The sequence below is a fragment of the Symphalangus syndactylus genome, chromosome 14 (genome assembly GCF_028878055.3).
Source record: "Symphalangus syndactylus isolate Jambi chromosome 14, NHGRI_mSymSyn1-v2.1_pri, whole genome shotgun sequence".
In the NCBI taxonomy this organism is placed as follows: Eukaryota; Metazoa; Chordata; class Mammalia; order Primates; family Hylobatidae; genus Symphalangus; species Symphalangus syndactylus.
Window position 1 is genome coordinate 88,546,631 of NC_072436.2, and position 20,908 is coordinate 88,567,538.

Consider the following 20,908-nt stretch of genomic DNA (forward strand, 5'->3'; position numbering starts at 1 on the left):
TATAAAGCCATGGAAGTGGACCTTCCCAAGGCTTTGGGAGCACACTCCTTGCATCAGTGTGGTGTGGATGTGAGACATAATGTAAAAGGAGATTATTTTGGAGCTTTAAGATTTAATAACTGCCCTACTGGAGTTCAGACTTGCATGGGGTCTATACCCTCCTTGTTTTAGCCAATGTCTCAATTTCGGAATAAAAGCATTTACCCACTGCCTGTACCCCTATTGAGTCTTGGAAGTAACTAACTTGTTTTTGGTTTCTCATAGATGGAAGGAACTTGCCTTTTCTCAGATGAGACTTTGACTTTGAAATTAATGCTGAAATGAGTTAAGAGTTTGAGAGACTCTAGGGAAAGCATAATTGTGTTTTAAAATGTGAGAAGAACATAAGATTTGGGAGGAGCCAGGGGTGGAACGATATGGTTTGGCTCTGTATCCCCACACAGATCTCTTGTTGAATTGTAATCCTCATTGTTGAAGGAGGGGCCTGGTGGGAGGTGGTTGTATTATGGGGAAGACTTCTGTTTTGCTGTTCTCAGGATAGTGAATGAGTTCTCATGAGATCTGGTTGTTTAAAAGTTTGTAGTACTCCCCCCACTTCACTCTCTCTCCTGCCCCAGCTATGTAAGAAGTACCTGCTTCTCGTTTGCCTTTTGACAGGATTGTAAGTTTCTTGAGGCCTCCCCAGTCATGCTTCCTGTACAGCCTGCATAACTGTGAATCAATTAAACCCCTTTCTTTATAAATTGACTTGTCTTGGGTAGTTCCTTATAGAAAATGGACTAATACAGACCCCCTTTGGCTCACAAATGAGGATTGGGCATGGAACTGATTTGTTGCTACATGTCTCCTTTCTTTACTGTTCCTCTCATGAGTAACTCTCAATCTCCTGGGACTAAAAGTAGATTAACTCCACCTGACTATATGCTTCAACACTGTGGCATTAATTTGGTCCAATGCCTTTTAAAATCACAAAGTATTACAAAGGATAACTTGGAATTGCTACAGCCACTCTAAGACTTTGGGGACCTCTTGATTTAGTCCACCTCAGGTAGCTCTTAAATCCTAGGAGTTCAGAATGTCTTCTTAACAATGGTCTGTTTTATTATTATTATTTTTGTTGTGAAAGAAGCTGAAAAACTTCTTCCTCATTCACATCCCAGTCAGGTCCTTCAATGTTCTCAGCCTAACTTTTTGAAAGCTGTTCTACTCATTCTTTTAAGGACCATGTGTTGCCTCCAGTGCTACTCTTTCTTTTCTTACTGAAATGCCAGGGGTTTGGTCTTAGTTCTGCTGTTCACTGCACAGAATGCCAATCACTGATATAATGAATATTGTCAGACAAGAAGGCTTTAATCGAGTACTGCTACTGAGGAAAGTGAGGGGAAAAAAAATCCATTCTACCAAATTACTAAAATTTGTGGGCTTATGTAGCAGGGAAGGTGGGAAAAGGCAAAGAAATGATCATGATGAATGAGGGGTCTGGAATCTCACTGCCTGAATGTGGTGATCTGATGAGTCTCAGTTCCTTGCTGAGGTTTGGTTTCCTGAGGAAGGAACTCAGATGACACAAATGTAAGTTTCAAGGTTTAAGTCTGGGAGGTTCATTTTCTATGTTTATTCAAAAATCTGTAAATAATGTTTTCCTGGGACAATTGGGCCAATTTCACTTTTATCCCTGACTCTAAGATACCCTTGTCCTCAACACTTCCCCTCTTCCTTCCCTTCTGCTTGTCCAAGTTTGTTCCAGTCTTTCCTACAACCTTGCTCTGGCCCACCTTGTGTTTATCCTTCACTCCCTGACTCCACCCTGGCTCTTCCAACTTCTCAATTCTTCATGGTGACCTGTGACCTCAGTCTTGCTTCTCCAGGATTGGGACACCAAGGACAAGGGACTGAAGGGGTACAATATCCCCTCCCCAGAGAATTATCTTTGAATTTTGGTCCTAATCTGATCTGCATGCTACACTTGAGAATTTCCCTAACCCAGATAAAAATAGAGAGAAATTTTCTACACAGTTTAGGTTAATTTTAGGGCAATACTCTCTGGGACTCCTCTGCCTCTAACAATTGGTTCAACTCCTTGTAGGCCTTGAAAAAGGGGATTTGGTTAGCGTTAAAGAGGATTTAAAAATAAACCAAAATATCCCTGAGGCGTATAGCAGAGTTAAGGAAATTGGAGAAAAGCTCTTACACTCCTAGCAAATGTCTAGAAACATTTTTGAAGTCTAAGTCTACTTGACCACATGCCATTTGCCTTGGTTGCCAGCTTCATTAATGGACTCTATGTAGAACTAAGAAAGGTTGTTTAAAAAATCACATTAATTGGCAAAACACTTCCCTCTTTCAAATCCATTTTTAGCACAGCACGATGAGGATATACAGGCTGATAAACCTAAATTTGCGCGATACAAGTTCATGGTTCTTCTACTTAAACAACCTGAGGAAAACAAATCTAAAACCTTAGGGCAAACTTCAACTTTACCAAAGTCTTTAATAGAGATCTCTGTGGATATTGCTGGAAAATGATACTGGGCTAAAGAATGCCCCAGAGCTGAAAGATAACCATAAATCTCAGTCTCAGTGACTCCTCTCTGAAGGATCTACTCTTTCTTTCCCCAAATGGTCTTAAACATTCTAGGGGAAATTATTATCCCAGTGAATTGACACCCCGCTACTTTCCAGTAGACAGTGTAGCCACCTGCTCTACGCTGACACTTCATAATTCTCCACCACATATCCTCACAGTATGTAATGTCTGTGGTGCTATTAGATAATTTTTCTCATGTTCTGCCTTTTAAACCTTTTCTATGCCTCTTGGACGTCGTGATGCCCAACATACCTTTTTATTAACTTATACAATTTAGATCATCTATTAGGTAAAGATCTACTTTCCAATTGGAATGTTAATCTTTTCATCTGAGGCAACTGCAAAGTTCAAGACACAGCTGTCCTTCTGCCAGGTCATACCATGAGGATTTATGTAGCTTGTGCAGTACCCAATACATTTTTATACCTTTTGTATGTAGCCAACACCAGTTTACCTCTTTTAAAATTCTTCTGCTCTTTTCTTTTTATGTCAATATCAATCCATGTCAAGAATATCTATCATGCCCCTCTCCTACCTTTACCAGATGAAGGATAACTGCATGGTGGTATTATGGCCTTTCTATTTTCAATTTATCCCCACCCAGATCTTTTAGAAATCCCTCTTGCAAATCCTGACCTGACCCTCTTTGTTGGTGGTGCCTATCTTCACACTTCAGAATGCAGTTTTCGGGTAGGATATGCTGCTACAGATTTCTAAAATCCCATATGATATAAGTCTCTACCTGGTACAAAGTCAGCTCAGTTTTCTGACATTGTGGCTTTCACAAGAGCCGGCTCTATGGCTGAAATTCAAGAGACCTAACATCTCTACAGACAGTTGGTATGATTTCAAGGTAGTAATACATGATTTTGTTATGTTTTGAAAAACCACAGGATTTAAGACAACAGTTGGGGCACCAAATAAAAATGGAAAACTGGTGTCTGACCTCTTAGAAGTTTTGTTATTGTCAAAGAAAATAGATATATCTAAGGGCAGAAGCTTATATGGGTAATAAAATCCCAGAAGAAAAGGAAAATTATCTGGCTGATAGATATGCTATACCAATAGCTCATTAAGCTTTCTCACTCTCACCACAGTCAGATAAGATCTTAAATATAATCTGATTATCCCTGATTCTCTAATTCAGGTACTTGAAATCTTCCATTTCCAAACCTCTGGTTTTGAATGAAAAAGCCGGTTAGAAACAAGTCAGATATTTTATCCAACCAGATGGACTTTGGAAACATCCAGATAGCCACTTGGATTCTCCTCACATCCTGAACTAAAATTTAGTCTCTGGCCTTTATAAAATCACTTGTTATGGAAACAAGCAACAAAACCAGCTCCTCTGCTACCATTGGTGAAAAAACTTTACCCCCTACCTAGGACAAGTGCTGGCTCCTTGCCCCATTTGTCAAAAACATAACCTTAGTAAAGCTGGAAAGGTAGGGCAAGAAAGAAAACTACTCCAGCAAGACCTTTTCTTCACTAGCAATTCAATTTATTCAATTCTCTAAATCTCATTGTTGTTAATATGTCCTTACTATCCATATTATCTGTTCTCATGCTGCTATAAAGAACTACCTGCGACTGAGTAATTTACAAAGAGAAGAGGTTTAATTGGTGCATGGTTCTGCAGTCTGTACAGGAAGCATGGCTGGGGTGGCCTCAGGAAACTTTCAATCATGGCAGAAGGCAAAGGGTTAGCAAGCACGTATTCACATGGCCAGGAGGAGAGAGAGCAAAGTGGAAGTCCTACACACTTTTAAACAACCAGATTTCATGAGAACTCACTATCATGAAAACAGTAAGGGGAAAATCCATTCCCATGATCCAATTACCTCCCACCAGGTCCCTCCTCCAACATTGGGGATTACAATTCAACATGAGATTTGGGTGGGGACATAGAGACAAACTATATCACTATAATTTGTGTGTTCTCTAATTAGCTTGACACTTTCTCTTGTGCAATAGACTTAATTTTTGTGTCCCTCTCAAATTCATGTGTTGAATTCCTAACCCCAAAGATGATGATATTAGGAAGTCAGGCCTTTTGAGAGGTGATTAGGTCATGGGAATGAAGCCCTCATAAATGGGATTAGTGCCCTTATAAAATAGGTCCATGGGTGCTTGTTCATCCCTTTCTCCATCTGAGAACACAGCAAGAAGGTGCCATCTGTGATCCAGGAAACAGGTCCTCACCAGGCACAAAGTCTGCCAGTGCCTTGATCTTGGACTTTCCAGCCTCCACAACTAGGAGAAATAAATTTCCACTGTTTATAAGCTACTTAGTATATGGTATTTTTTTATAGCAGCCTGAATGGACTATGAGAACTTGTAAAAGGGCCACTGTCTCTGCTGCTGATAAACTTTTGTTAGAACAAATTCCCTATGTAGAACTCTCTACATAGGGAATTCCACTAGTTCTTTCAAATGATCAATGGACCCTGGTAATTTCATCCAAAAAATTGAAGTTTTTCTTCTCTTATCCTCCAAATGGCATTATCTCTATCATCCCAGTTATATGGAATGAGCACTTTAATAATTTCTCCACCCGTGAAAGGACCCCAAAGACTATTACATTCCTTCACTTAATTTCTAGCATAATCTCCCAACTTTATTTTTGATTGTTGACTATGAATTTCTTTTTCTTTGAAAGCCTCTGGTTTCCCCTAAATCCTGACCTTTATCAAATTTAAGGGTATCCATTGTATTGTCACAAAGGAACCTTTTTATTAATACTTCTACTCTATTCTTCAAAAACAACCTCTTTCAGTATCATTGTTTTTCTAAAAAGGGAAATTGCTTGTATCATAACATAACTAAGCTCTCTTTCATGAGCCTAAGTATTTACGATTACAACTATGTTGCCACCAATACAAATACCTACACTATTACCATAGAAGGCAACAGCAAATAACTCTTGCTGTCATATCAATCTACTAGACTTAGATGATCCTAAACATAATCTTACCAGGTGTGCTTGGAACTGTCTGTTCTAGAAGCAACAACATGATCATGTTACCCTTCCCAATTGGATAGAACAGCATCTCTATCAAAAGAACTAATTTGAATTCCAAGATGCAAAACCATGGGACAATTATTTCTTTGAATCCCAAATAATCCCTAATAAGGTATATTTTATTTGTGGCAGCCATGCCTATTGATATCTATCTGCTAATTGAACTGGATCCTGTTATCTAGTTAACCTAATTAGCCCTTATTAAATTTCTAACCAGACTACCTTTTTAAATTTTTTTCTTGTAACTACTTTTCTGCATGATTTAAGTTTATTGGGAGCTAGATTACCCAAAAGGTCTACAAATATGTGTTACAACTACAAAATTAGGCACACAATCCCAGGCCTGGAAGAAGGCTGTGACCTTCCTTTTTCATCAAGTTCTCAAGAAGACTTGGGACTAAAAGCTAAAATATTGGGAGTAACCAAAAAGACTTGACTGCTGCAGTAGATCATGTATGGGCAACCTTTGTGCCTGGACTTGCTGCTGTGTGGGCCACTCAGGAATTTTACTGGCAATCCTGCATCTTCCTTGCTGTGCTCCAGGAAACATCCATGACTCTGGACAATCTTACCAAAACTACTGGTATCATTGCTAGAGAGCTACAGGAATACAGTCCTTCAAAATCCTCTGGCATTGGGCATGATTCTGGATTCTGGAATGGCCACTTTCACAGTGGTTGGAAGGCATTGTTGTAAATCTTTTCCCAGAATCCTCTCTGATGTCTGTACCATCACCAAAAATATTCAGACCACAAATGGAAATTTATCAGATTGCCACTGCTGTCTTCACTCTACCATCTGAATGAAGATATTTTAGGCATGTTTTAGCTCTTTGAATTTCAACTGGCTTTCTTCAAACCTCAGATCTTGGTTTTAATCATGTGTTCATCCTTTAACAGCTAGTCTTTCTATTTTATTCCCAGATATGCCTAATTTTATTATGATTATTATTTTCCCCAGATTCAGTAACTTGTCCAATAGGCCTCACTTTAACAGCCCAATCTCTAAGACCGTGAAACAGCTATTAGTTTGACAGCATGTTCCACATTTGCTACAGCGGGTAGCGCTTCACGGCCAATAAGAATGTGAAGGGTTCCTTACCTTTATAAACTATTTGGATCAGCCTCAACTTCACAGTGATTCTTATTCCATCTCTAATAGTGTTTAAGAAAAGACTTCATGTCTTAAATAACAGAGAAGACTAACTAAGTGTTCACAATTGCCATTTTTTGCCTTCTGCTTTATCTTGACTAAATATTAGTAAGGTTTCTCTCCTTTCTCCATGACCTTATATTCTTCATGCCCACAAGTCTGAGCAAGGACCAAAAAAGTAGAATGTGCTTTCTCATCAGCTTCTGCTGGGAATCTACTGGCCATAGTGAGACTGTTTCTTTGTCAGACCCCATTGGCCATTTTCTTTTGCCTGATCAAATTACCTTTAAAACATTCTACTTACATTTTACTCAATAAAATGAAAATCTTTTTCTGTTTAATTTTGAGACACTTTAAGATTTCTGAGATTAGAGTGTTCTCCCTATAGTCTTTCTTCTGAATAAAACCTTTCCTTTTCAACTCTGGGTTTGCTTTTATTGACAGTGGCATTCATTTCAACAAATTTGTAATACCAAAACTAAATAAATAGAAAAGCAAGGGAAGGAGACCTTAAGTGTCTACAAAGAAGAAAGAATAAATAAAATTGTGGTTTGTTAATTCATAAAATGGTGTAATACTCAAGAAATAAAATAACAACTAGAGTATGCCTATTTTAAAACAATTCTTGAATGCATATTGTTAAAGGGGGAAAATTGGGGAAGAGATCGCACAGGATTATTTAATTCATCCAAAGCCTAAAATTACCCAAAATAGCTTAGATTTTATAGGTATATGCTTATGTACATATGCAGTGAAAGTATAATACATATAAATATTCACCAACTCTATCTGAAGAGAAAGAGAAGGGAATGTTTGGGTAGGAGGGTAAAGTAGGTATGATCTGCATCAGTTAATTTTTTATTTCTGTATAAATAAAATACAAATACAGCACAATGTTAACATTACTTAAATCTGGTTGACAGGCATATGGGAATTTGTTATATTTTTCTTTGCATGTCTTGTATATTTCAAGTATTTTGGGATAAATTGAATAAGCAGAGAGGGAAATTCTAGAACACTGAAGACTGCTGAGAGGTAAAAAGTTTTCTCTGAAGCAATGCTCACTGGTAAATGCAAATGCAAACTTTTATCGGTTATTCTTGCCCTGTGTCTGTCTAGAGAAGCGATTCACAGGGGAGTTCCTAGTGCCTTGTAGTTAATTCTCTTTTGAGGCCTGGGCTAGTTTTCTTATCACTTTGACTTATTCATTAAAGGCAGGTATTGTACATCCATGAGTATTTCCAATAACAACCTCTTTTATTTTATTGAAATGTAAAAATGAAACACATATTCCTTTTAGCCAAATGATGATTTATGAAAGAACTATATGTATCTATTTATTTTCCTCCTTTATTTCAAATAGCAGACTTTGCTAATGGGGAAGAGAAAATAATCACACCTTTCATTCTACCTGCTTTTCCTGGACAGGAAAAATCAACACATAGTGTTGAAAGTTGGCTACCTTTAACAAATCTGATCAAATACCCTTAGAAGAGTGTTTTAAAATTTATATCTTCTTATACATTTTTAGATTTGCCTATAGTTTTTTAAATCATAAATTTAAATAGATGTCGAGAATGTGTTTTTTAGAGTCAATAAATTCTAAGACTGCCTAATTTTGCTTTTATACATTTTCAGTACATGCAGATGAATTTCAAAAGGATTAAAATGGGGTTAGTTGTGTTGGGGCTTTGAAGTTGATACCCCAAAATAAGACATCACAGCATACTGAGTATTTTGAGCTGAAGGAAACTAAGAAAACCACAGAAGGAGGAAGGTTTTTTGAAATTCTCCTACCTCTCTCTCTCCGGAAGCGGTTTTTTGAAATTCTCCTACCTCTCTCTCTCCGGAAGCAGGCTATAGAAACTGAAATTTCCCTTATCCTTTCTCCCCTGAAGCGAGCCATAAATCCCAGCTGAAGTAACACCCTCATCCCAAATTCCTTCTTTCTCTACCCAGAAGGAAGGAATGCCCTTTATCCCTGAAGCCATAGAACACAGAGAAGGATATGGACTAACGGACCTTGCTGAGTTTTTCCCAGTTGATTAACATTACATCTTACCATTTTTCGTCCGATCATATTTCTCTACAACTCTTCACTTCTTCATTAGATTTAGCATAAAACATACACAGATTTCCCTGTTTCTTTGGATCATCATTTATTTATGAGGACTCTCATGTCATACAAAACTTCTTAAATAAATTTGCATGCTTTTCTCGCATTAATCTGTCTTTGTCAGTTTTATTTTCAGGCCCATCTAGGAACCCTAAAATGATTGAGAAAAATCATCCTCCTCTAGTTGAAAGACTGTTTTGTTTTATTTTACATTAGATTTTTTTTTTTTAAATTTCTGGTGGTCTTGGTGAATGTAGAGAGATAGGTGTAGATTTTTCTTACTGAGAAACCTAACCCCACAGCCATTATTTTAAGGTTTGGTTCATATAATATCTTGGCACTTGTTGAAAATAGAATTTACTGAAGTAGAAAACAGGATAGTATATATCAGATATGAATAAATGTTCAAACTACTGAAAGTATGTGAAAAAATAAAATTTTTCCTAAAAAAAAAAAATTTCAAAAAGTCAATGCTTTACATTTCTGTGACACCTTACTTTTGTGAATCAAATAAAAGAGGTTGCCGCTGTTTAAAAAGAGGCTGTGCAAAGAATACATTCCTTTAAGAAAATTTAGAGATGTAACTTTGGTTAGAAGTGCACTGAATTTATACCTGGCATATGAGAATTGGGATACTGAATAGTGAACTAAATTAAATTAACCTTCATTTTAAAGAGATGGTACTGTAAATAAAAACTACCTAATGAAATGTTGACCTCTGTGACACAAAACCTGTCTTTGAATGCTGGCAATCTCATTCAGTAAGTAAGGGCGTGAATGTGGGCAAGTAACTTAACTTTTCTAATAATTCACTTCTCAGGCCTGTTATGAATAAAGGTAATAATGTTTCTAAAAGCATTTTATAAATATGAGGTTCTGGTATTATTCTGCTTGGGTTGGAGCTATGGGAAACTATTTTTTTCTGTATATGGTGGATAATAGAAAATTATTATTTTCCTGTACTAAACAATTTTGATATATTCAGTCATGAAATAATGAATGGATATATTGCTTTGTATAAATAGTTTTAATAATACTAACCTTACTTGAAATATATATATATATACACACACACATTATTTGCAGGGGTAAATTGACTGTGACTTATGAATGTGTAGGTGTGTATGTGTTCATGAAGGATGGCAGTGTTAGGCAGAGAAAAATACCAAAAAATGAAGTAAGACGTATTACAAAAATATAACTTTTTTTATTATTATACTTTAAGTTCTAGGGTACACATGCACAATGTGCAGGTGTGTTACATTTGTATACATGTGCCGTGTTGGTGTGATGCACCCATTAACTCATCATTTACACTAGGTAGATCTCCTAATGCTATCCCTCACCCCTCCCCCAACTCCATGACAGGCCCCAGTGTGTGATGTTCCCCATCCTGTGTCCAAGTGTTCTCATTGTTCAATTCCCACCTATGAGTGAGAACGTGTGGTGTTTGGTTTTCTGTCCTTGCAATAGTTGGCTCAGAATGATGGTTTCCAGCTTCATCCATGTCCCTACAAAGGACAGGAACTCATCATTTTTTATGGCTGCATAGTATTCCATGGTGTATATGTGCCACATTTTCTTAATCCAGTCTATCGTTGTTGGACATTTGGGTTGGTTCCAAGTCTCTGCTATTGTGAATAGTGCCACAGTAAACATAGGTGTGCATGTGTCTTTATAGCAGCATGATTTATAATCCTTTGGGTATATGCCCAGTAATGGGATGGCCGGGTCAAATGGTATTTCTAGTTCTAGATCCCTGAGGAATCGCCACACTGACTTCCACAATGGTTGAACTAGTTTACAGTCCCACCAACAGTGTAAAAGTGTTCCTATTTCTTCACATCCTCTCCAGCACCTGTTGTTTCTTGACTTTTTAATGATGGCCATTCTAACTGGTGTGAGATGGTATCTCATTGTGGTTTTGATTTGCATTTCTCTGATGGCCAGTGATGATGAGCATTTTTTCATGTGTCTGCTGGCTGCATAAATGTCTTCTTTTGAGAAATGTCTGTTCATATCCTTCACCCACTTTTTGATGGGGTTGTTTGATTTTGTCTTGTATATTTATTTAAGTTCTTTGTATATTCTGGATATTAGCCTTTTGTCAGATGGGTAGATTGCAAGAATTTTCTCCCATTCTGTATGTTACCTGTTCACTCTGATAGTAGTTTCTTTTGCTGTGCAGAAGCTCTTTAGTTTAATTAGATCCCATTTGTCAATTTTGGCTTTTGTTGCCATTGCTTTTGGTGTTTAGACATGAAGTCCTTGCCGATGCCTGTGTCCTGAATGATATTGCCTAGGTTTTCTTCTAGGGTTTTTGTGGTTTTAGGTCTAACATTTAAGTCTTTAATCCATCTTGAATTAATTTTTGTATAAGGTGTAAGGAAGGGATCCAGTTTCAGCTTCCTACATATGGCTAGGCAGTTTTCCCAGCACTATTTATTAAATAGGGAATCTTTCCCGATTTCTTGTTTTTGTCAGGTTTGTCAAAGATCAGATGGTTGTAGATGTGTGATATTATTTCTGAGGGCTCTGTTCTGTTCCATTGGTGTATATCTCTGTTTTTGTACCAGTACTGTGCTGTTTTGGTTACTGTAGCCTTGTAGTACAGTTTGAAGTCAGGTAGTTGATGTCTCCGGCTTTGTTCATTTGGCTTAGGATTGACTTGGCAATGTGGGCTCTTTTTTGGTTCCATATAAACTTTAAAGCAGATTTTTCCAATTCTGTGAAGAAAGTCATTGGTAGCTTGGCTGTGGGTTTGTCATAAATAGCTCTTATTATTTTGATATATGTCCCATCAGTACCTAACTTATTGAGAGTTTTTAGTATGAAGGGCTGTTGAATTTTGTCGAAGGCCTTTTCTGCATCTGTTGAGATAATCGTGGTTTTTGTCTTTGTTTCTGTTTATATGATGGATTACGTTTATTGATTTGCATATGTTGAACCAGCCTTGCATCCCAGGGATGAAGCTCACTTGATCATGGTGGATAAGCTTTTTGATGTACTGTTGGATTCGGTTTGCCGATATTTTATTGAGGATTTTTGCATCGATGTTCATCAGGGATGTTGGTCTAAAATTCTCTTTTTTTTTATGTCTCTGCTAGGTTTTGGTATCAGGATGATGCTGGCCTCATGAAATGAGTTAGGGAAGATTCCCTCTTTTTGTATTATTTTAAGACAAAACAACTAATAGAATAAAAATTTGAATTATATAAGTTAATAGAAGTCTTATTTTTCTCGTGAATCCAGTTTAACAAACAAACAAAGACAGAGGAGAAAACTATACCAGTTAATCTACAAAAGAGAAATGGGATACTGAATACCTAAGACATCTGTCAAAATGCTTTTATTTAGATCTAAAGAAAACTTAACTATTTATTATTAGCTTCTCAGCCTCAGAAAACCTAGCAGGTACAAACTAAGCAAAGAGGGAGCCTAATAATGATGAACTTAGCTTAAGCAACAAAAAGAAAAACCTGACATTTATAGAGAAGGAGAAGACTAAAATGACAAACGTGGAAATAATAATGTAATTTAAAAAAATTTAAAAATTTGAGCAGGCATGGTGGCTCCTACCTGTAATCCCAAAATTCTAGGAGGCCAAGGCAGGTGGATCACTTGAGCCAGGAGTTCAAGTGATCCTGGGCAACATGGTGAAAACTGTGTCTACAAAAATACAAAAATTAGCTGGGCATGGTAGTGCACACCTGTAGTCCCAGCTACTAGGGTGGCTAAGGTGGGAGAATCCATTGAGCCCAGGAGGTTGAGGCTGTAGTGAGCTGGTGATCATACCACTGCACTCAGGCTGGGTGACACAGTGAGACCTTATCTCAAAAACAACAAAAAAAGAAAATCTGAGGCCAGATACTGTACTAATATAGTCACCAAATGGCATCATTCATAAATCATAGCACATAGTTTATGTAAATTTAATAGTGGTAATCTCAGATTATAAAGTAAATGTAAAAAATACTTTTTGTACACAATTCTGAAAATAACTTTTAGAGAGATTTCAATGCAAATTGTAGTAGAACCCAAAAATAACAGACATGTCTCATAACAGTCCAAATTTGGATATAATCATATTGCCTGGTGTATACCACTCAACCCTCTTTTAAATATCTGTTGTAATTCTCTGAGTTTTGCTTCTGTAGATGGTGGCTCTTCTACCAGAAATGTTACAGGCAGGGAAGAAAAAATCCACATCCAGAATATGTGTGTGTGTAACAGTGAGGATGAATATCTTCTCATTCCTTGATGAAATAAGTCTGATGTAATGTAATTGCCATAAGGTTGCTGGTTTTTACATCCAAGCAGTGGTGACAAATTTAGGGCTCAGTGTTCCCCTCAACTATTGGAAAATTAGACACTCAGCATTATAATTAGCCAGGCCACTCTTGGTTAAAAGAAAATACAGGTATATAGATATGCCTCATTTTATTGTGCTTTACTTTATTGTGCTTTGCAGGTATTGCTTCTTTGTTTTTTCACAAGTTGAAGGTTTGTGGCAACCTGCATCAATCACATACATAGCTGCTATTTTTCAAACAACCTATGCTCACTTCATGTCTCTGTATCACCTTATAGTATTTCTCAAAACATTTCAAACTGTTTTATTATTATTCATTAAGGTAATCTTTGATCGATGATGTATATATTTTTGAGACAAGGTCTCCTTCTGTGTCCCAGGCTGGAGTGCAGTGGCGCAATCACAATCACAGGTCACTGCATGCAGCCTTGAAGTCCTGGGCTCCAGTAGTTCTCCCACCTCAGCCACCTGAGTAGCTGAGAATACAAGCACATGCTACCATATCTGGCCAATTTTTAATTATTTTGATGGAGATGGGATCTCATCACATTGCCTAGACACATGGTGATCAATGACTGATCAATGACAAACAGTTGTCATTGTTACTGTTGTAATTGTTTTGGAGTTCTACAAACCACACCCATATAACCTGGGAAACTTAATAAATGTTCTGTGTGTTCTATCTGCTCCACCAACCTACTGTTTGCCCATGTCTCTCCTTCTTCTGGGACCTCACTATTTCATGAGACATGAGAATATTGAAATTAAGCCGGTTAATAAACCTACAGTGACCTCTAAGTGTTAAAGAGAAAGGAAGTGTCCCACATCTGTCACTTTAAGTTAAAAACTAGAAATAATTAAGTTTAGTGAGGGTGAGGAAGGTCTGTTGAAAGCCAAAATAGGTTGAAAGCTAGGCCACTTATCCCAAACAATTAGCCAAGATGTAGAATGCAAAAGAAAAGTTTTTGAAGAAAATTAAAAGTGTTACTCCAGTGAGCACACAGATAATAAAAAAATACAACAGCCTTATTGCTAATAGGAAGAAAGTTTTAGTTGTCTAGATAGAAGATCAAACCAGCCACAACATTTCTATAAGCTAAATCCTAATTCAGAGTAAGGCCCTAATCCTGTCTTCAATTCTGTGAAGCTGACAGAGGTCAGAAAGGTGTAAAAGAAAAGGCTGAAGCTAGAAGAGATTGGTTCATGAGATTTTATGCACCATGACAAAAAAGTGCAAGGTGAAGCAGCAAGTGCTGATGTAAAAGCTACAGCGAGTTATCCAGAAGATCTAGCTGATATCATTGCTGAAGATGGCTATACTAAACAACAGATTTTCAACATAGATGGCACAGCCCTAAACTGGAAAAAGATACCTTCTAGGGCTTTCATAGCTAGAGAGGAGAAGTCAATGCATGGCTTCAATACTTCAAAAGACAAGTTAACTCTGTCTTTGGGAGCTAATGCAGCTGGTGATTTTAGTAAGGCCAGTGCTTTTTTGCCATTCTGAAAATCCTAGGGTCCTTAAGAATTACGTTAAATCTTTACAAATGGAAGAGCAAAACCTGGCTGACAGTAAATCTATTTACAGCATTGTAAAATGAATATTTTAAGCACACTGTTGAGACCTACTGTTCAGAAAAAAAAATCTTATAAATATTACTGCCAATTGGCAATGTACCCAGTTGCTCAAGAGCACTGGTGGAGGTGTTCATTCAAGGAGATTAATGTTGCTTTCATGTTAGCACCATGTAAATTTGGTAGCCCATGGAACAAGAAATAATTTCAAATTTCAATTTCAAGTCTTATTATTTAAGAAATACATTTCATAAGACTATAGCTGCCATAGACAGTGATTTCTCTAATGAATCTGGGCAAAATCAACTGAGAACTTTCTGGAAAAGATTTACTATTCTACATGCCAGTAAGAATATTCATGATCCATGGAAGGAGGTCCAAAAATCAACATCATCAGGAGTTTGGAAGAAGTTGGTTTCAACTTCACAGGTGACTTTTACGAGCTCAAAACTTTAATGGAGAAAGTGACTGTAGATATGGTAAAAATAGCAAGAGAACTAGAATTAGAACTGGGATCTGAAGATGGGACTGATAAAATTTCAATGGAGGAGAAGTTGTTTCTTATGGATGAGCAAAGAAAGTGATTTCTTGAGATGGAATCTACTCCTGCTGAAGATGTTGTGAACATTGCTGAAATTATAGCAAAAGATCTGGACTATTACAAAACTTAGTTACACATACTTAGTTGACAAAGTTTATTACATAACCTTGGCAGGGCTTCAAGAAGACTGACCTTAGTTTTGAAAGAAGTTTTACCTCCAGTAAAATGTTGTCAAATAGCATCACATGCTACAGAGCAATATTTTGTGAAAAGAAATCAGTAGATGTAGCAAACTTCATATCCACCTTATTTTAAACAATAATTACAGCCACCACATCCTTCAGCAACCACCACCCTGATCAGTCAGCAGTCATGCACACTGAAGCAAAACTCCCCACCAACAAAAAGATTATGACTTACTGAAGGCTCTAGAGGTTGCTAGCATGTTTTAGCAATAAAGTATTTTTATTTTGATTGAGACAGGATCTTTCTCTGTTTTCCAGGCTGGAGTGCAGTGGCACAAAAACAGATCACTGCAGCCTTGACCTCCTGGCCTCAAGACATCCTCCCACATCAGCTTCCTAAGTAGCTGGGACCACAGGCATGTGGTCTTGAACTCCTGGTCTCAAGCAATTCCTCTGCCTCAGCCTCCAGAAATGTTTGGATTACAGATGTGAGCCACTGCACCTAGTCTTAAGGTATTTTCAACTAAGGTATGTACATTGTGTTTTTAGACAAACACCTTTGCACACGTGATAGACTACAGTATACTCTAAACATAAGTTTTATGTGTTCTGGGAAACCAAAAAAATTGTGTGTCATGCTTTATTGTGAAATTCACTTTATTGTGGTCCTTCAGAATCAAACTTGCAATGTCTCTCAGGCACGCCTATACATTGTTTTGAGCCCATAAATAGCTTCTATTTCTGCCAGCATGGCTACTTTGTTCACAGATTTATTTTCTAAGCAATAGGGTGGCTGGGGAAAAGCCTTTTGATACTCAGAGTGTTTCATTTTTGTCCTTCTGATTATGAACAGCCTACTCTACAGGAAATACTTTTTGTAGACATTCACATGGAAATCAAATTTATTCAGTATGTGCCAATTCTGAAAGGTCCATCCATACCTCTTCCACAAATTTCTTGATCAGCAGTCCTTAACTTCTGCTATTTTCCAAGTCTCTGACCATCCAGCCAACCAATTAATAACTCCCCATGAATTAGTGCAGATTCGTGCTTCTGAATATCTCTGACACCAAAGTGAGCAATCAAATGTCAATGTACTGCTTGAAGTTTGTCTATTTAGAATATTTTATATCACACTTGTTCAGAATTACTTCTGAGTGGGTCTATGGCACCTTATCTGTACATTTTTGGCTAATATGTGCATGTCATATAGAGCTATCTCTAAGCCAAGATTTAGCTTTTTCTTCCTTAGTCAACGGGTATTAGGGAACACCCAAACCATAAAAGCCTCTGGACACATAGATTGAGGAAGAGGAGGAAATGCCAAAGGGTCCAAATTACCTTCTTGTTTATATTAAGTGTACCATCTGGACATGCCTGATCTACTGCTTAGTCATAGATTCTCTTATTTATGCTGGCCACTAGTTTAATATAATATTTCAGTTTATCTGAAAGACACTTTAATTATCATTTGAATCTTCTGGATTGTAAGACCCAAATGGTAGAGTGGTTTGAAGTGTGGTCCGAACTTATTTCTGAGTCTCTTGTTGCTCTAGTCCTTACTTGAAATTGACGATTGTTTATGCGACTCTATGTTGATCTAAGTATCATATTCAAATGTGGTATATGTTGTTCCCAAAATCCAAATATTTGCATGTTTTTATGGTAGGTGCTATAAAGAGAAGAAGTTTAGCATTTACAGTGTAAGGTATATATTCAGAAACTCTAGACTGCTAAACCTTCAAATGGGAGACTATGATGTGAGGTTGTGGAACACTTCACTGAGATGGTGGTTTCCTAAATTTTTGTATGATTATTCACCCTCAAATCTGCATGTCTTAGTAAGTAATTTACAATACTTGTTACTTCCTGCTCATCAAAAATCAATCGGTGTAATAGGGTTAGAGCACCTGTGTGATGTTTTATGGAATGACAAAATCAAGACCACTGTTAACTATACTATGGCATAGAACAAGAGAATTGACACAGTCCAGGGGCAAGACTTCGAAAGTCTGTTCTTGGTCTCATCAGATAAAAACAAATTGCTTTAAATAGTTCTTGAACAATGGTATAGGAGGAAAAGGCATTAACTATGTGAACAGCTACACACTAAATTCCAGGAGCCATCTTGATTTGTTCCAGTAAGGATGCTACATCTGGAAGAGTAGCTGCAATTGAAGTCATTGTTAGATTAAATGCTGAATAGCTCACAGTCATTCTGTGAGATCTGAAAGATTAAATTGGTGAGTTAAATGGAGGATATGGTAGTCATCTGTCCCAGGTAATGTTACCACAGATATTCAAACAAAGGAAACAAATCAAAGATACAATTGACAAAGAAATCTGTTACCTCTGTGGCACGCAATTATTTAATGTAACAATTATAATGATTACTGATAATGTATCTAAGATGTATCAGAATTATAGAAGTTGTCCATAATTTTGGAACACATACTAATATATATTTATACAATCATAACCCAAAGAAAGGCAAACCCCATTTTATTATTTGTTTTGTCGAGGGCAGGATCTCACGCTGTTGCCCAGTGTGGAGTACAGTGGCATGATCTCAGCTCACTACAACCTCTGCCTCCCCGGTTCAAGCGATTCTCCTGCCTCAGCCTCCTGAGTAGCTGGGGTTACAGGTGCACACCACTACTGCCCGGCTAATTTTTGTATTTTTAGTAGCGATGGGGTTTCACCATCTTGGCCAGGCTGGTCTTGAACTCCTGACCTCATGATCTGCCCTCCTCAGTCTCCCAAAGTGCTGGAATTACAGGTGTGAGCCACCACGCCTGGCCAAACCCCATTTTATATTTGACAGTGTTTCTTGTATGATTTTTGTACCAAATAAGCCAAATTTCATCTTTATATTAGTGTACTATTAATGTTAAATCTAATTCTTAATAAAGCCTTATAGACATATTTATCCAATTTTAATGTTTGACCATAAGTTATGATTGTCATAAACCTTTATACTTTTATAGTTTTTGTTGAAGAGCAGATTAGTGCTGTTGAGAGAAACCTGTTGTGCTTTTATTTCAATGTTTAATTTACAGAAAAACTGAATAATACCCCTTTAACTTTAGCCAATGTGTTTACACACAGAATTTTCTTTACAATCAGTCTTCCACAACTTGCTTAAACCTTCAGCTGTATTCTTTGTAACTTAAAACAATCCTTATACCTTTTAACTTAGGCAAAAAAAGTAAAAAATAAAAAAAACACATTCCCATGCCTTCTTATAATTTTTTTACCAAAAGTATATTCTACTTTCCTTGCACACTTTGCATGTAAAACTGTTTCTTCAGTAGTCTCAAATACATATTACACTGTCAACTCTCGGTAGCTTTTACTTTTGGTAAAAACCTTAGTAAGTTTGGGATTTTAATTATGTAAAATTAAGGAGGGCAGATAAGGTCTGACTTTTTTCAGCATCTAACTTCACAGGTGCCAGGCCTTACTTAGCTGTAAATAGGCGAGTTGTAGAATTAAGAGTTGGAGTGGCATTTTATGGAGCATTTAGGAGGCCTAAACACTTTTAAACTGTACAGCATTTCTTGCGTAAATTCACCTTTAGAAATTATTTCACAGCTTAAACAATCTGACATATTTGACTTTCTGACTTGTCCTAAACATTCCCTCTTTTTAAACAGTTATTTTACTTTACGACAAGAATTTACCATACTAGATCGTTTCCTATATAAAATCTCTTTTCTGTAAGCTTTTTTTTTTTAACCAAAAATACCTCTTTATTTTTATAACTTTATATCCTTCTTATTTCCTGGTTCCTTTTACCTTGTTTTATATATAACCTTTAAATCAGCTTTGAATTAGACAAAAATCAATTACCCTTTAAAAAGGACACAATTTTTAGAAAGAATGTCTTTCTTCAATATATTTTTATTGGAAAATACCTAAATAATAAAATATCTATTGTTTAATATAACTTTAGATTCTAAATTATGACAAGCTTGTTTGTGTTTATCCCATTACATTTACCTAATTATTTATCTAGATTATTTGTTTAAAAGGTGATAGTTTTTATTTAAAGTGATGAAACCACCATTGCAAAATTATAACTGAGACAGTGAAAAAGATCTGAACTTGCTTCTAACCTCCAAGCTATTCTTGTTTATTAATTTAGTTTATAGTGTAGCTTTAAAACAAAGATGGTAGCAGTCCTTTCTCAGAACAAACTTTTTTCATGCCTGTGGACTGGATTGCCTCAAGCCACATGATTACAATTTATAGTATTTTACTAAGGAATTCAAGATGTAGCTATTTTCATTTAACCAATATTAATATTTTATTCATTAAAAGTTAAATAAGCAAAGATTCTGTTTTCGGCTGAGTTTATAGTTTTGTAGCCTCTATGCCAAATTTTCATACTTTATAGCATTTGGTTGTGATAAGTATGAAATTGCTTAATCAATAAATGCAAACAAAAAATGTATGCTTGTAATTCTTAAGATATGTCTAATATTACTTTACCAATAATTTTAAAGCTAGCTAATTTATTAAATATTTTACTTAAGTCACGTAAACTTGAAAAAGCATTTGACCAGTCTTTTCTTTTTTCTGTTAAAGTATTTGATTTAAGTGCTTTTATTTTCTTTAAGCCAATTAATTAGAGCTCTTTTTATTTTTTCAGTAGTGAGATACTGTGTACGCGACACATAATACACAGCTGTATTAGGCATGCCAATAGAAGTACATTTTATAGATTCATAAGGCCTCCTTTTTTTCTATCTTAGACTTGCAAACTCTTCATAAGCTGGTTTCTTACCCTGGAAATTGTCAGCTAAATATCCTTAAATCTGCATACTGAAGGCAACCACTCTTAGGTGAAAAATCAGATAGCAAAATTTACATCTCAACGTACACAGATAAAAAGTCTGGTGGTGCTAGAGGTAGATTAAAGATGGATGATAGATCAAACATAATATATAGAAATCTGTCATTGGATTTTATAAGATACCCACACTGAATTCTGTTTTGTTTAAAAGGGACAATTATTATAAGGCTAAACCATGTGATGCTTTTACTGTGTGCTTAAAACATTTTTGCCAAACAAGACATTTCTAAGTATGTAACCTAGAATTTTTCTTAAAAACCCCAGAGTGACTTCTGTTTCAACAGCTATTAATGAAGAAAATGGAATTCAGTAAAGTGAGAAGGAAAAAATTTTTGCTCCAAAACACAAAGTCCTAGGAGAGAAATAAACAAAAACAAGACATGAAGGCCTTTTAAATACAAACACACACATACATGCACACATACACATCTTAAATGTTAGCTTTTAATTAAGCTGACTTTTAACCATTGAGCTCCTAAAAAAATCTTTTTCCTTCCCAGAGGTCTCTCAGCAGAAATGGACCCAATACTTCTCATTTTCAAGTTTACACAGTATCAAAA

The 20,908-nt window shown here is 36.4% G+C and overlaps 2 long non-coding RNA genes across 2 annotated transcripts in view; one reads left to right on the forward strand and one right to left on the reverse strand.

The window, feature by feature from the left end:
• The window catches only part of LOC134732376 (uncharacterized), a 1,392,928-nt gene that overhangs the window by 120,053 nt on the left and 1,251,967 nt on the right, over nucleotides 1-20,908 (reverse strand). The window lies entirely within an intron of this gene.
• Nucleotides 15,830-20,908, forward strand: part of LOC134732374 (uncharacterized) — a 135,653-nt gene continuing 130,574 nt past the window's right edge. The window contains exon 1 of the long non-coding RNA XR_010115474.1: nucleotides 15,830-16,018. This is a non-coding gene — a long non-coding RNA (uncharacterized lncRNA). The remainder of the gene's footprint in view (nucleotides 16,019-20,908) is intronic.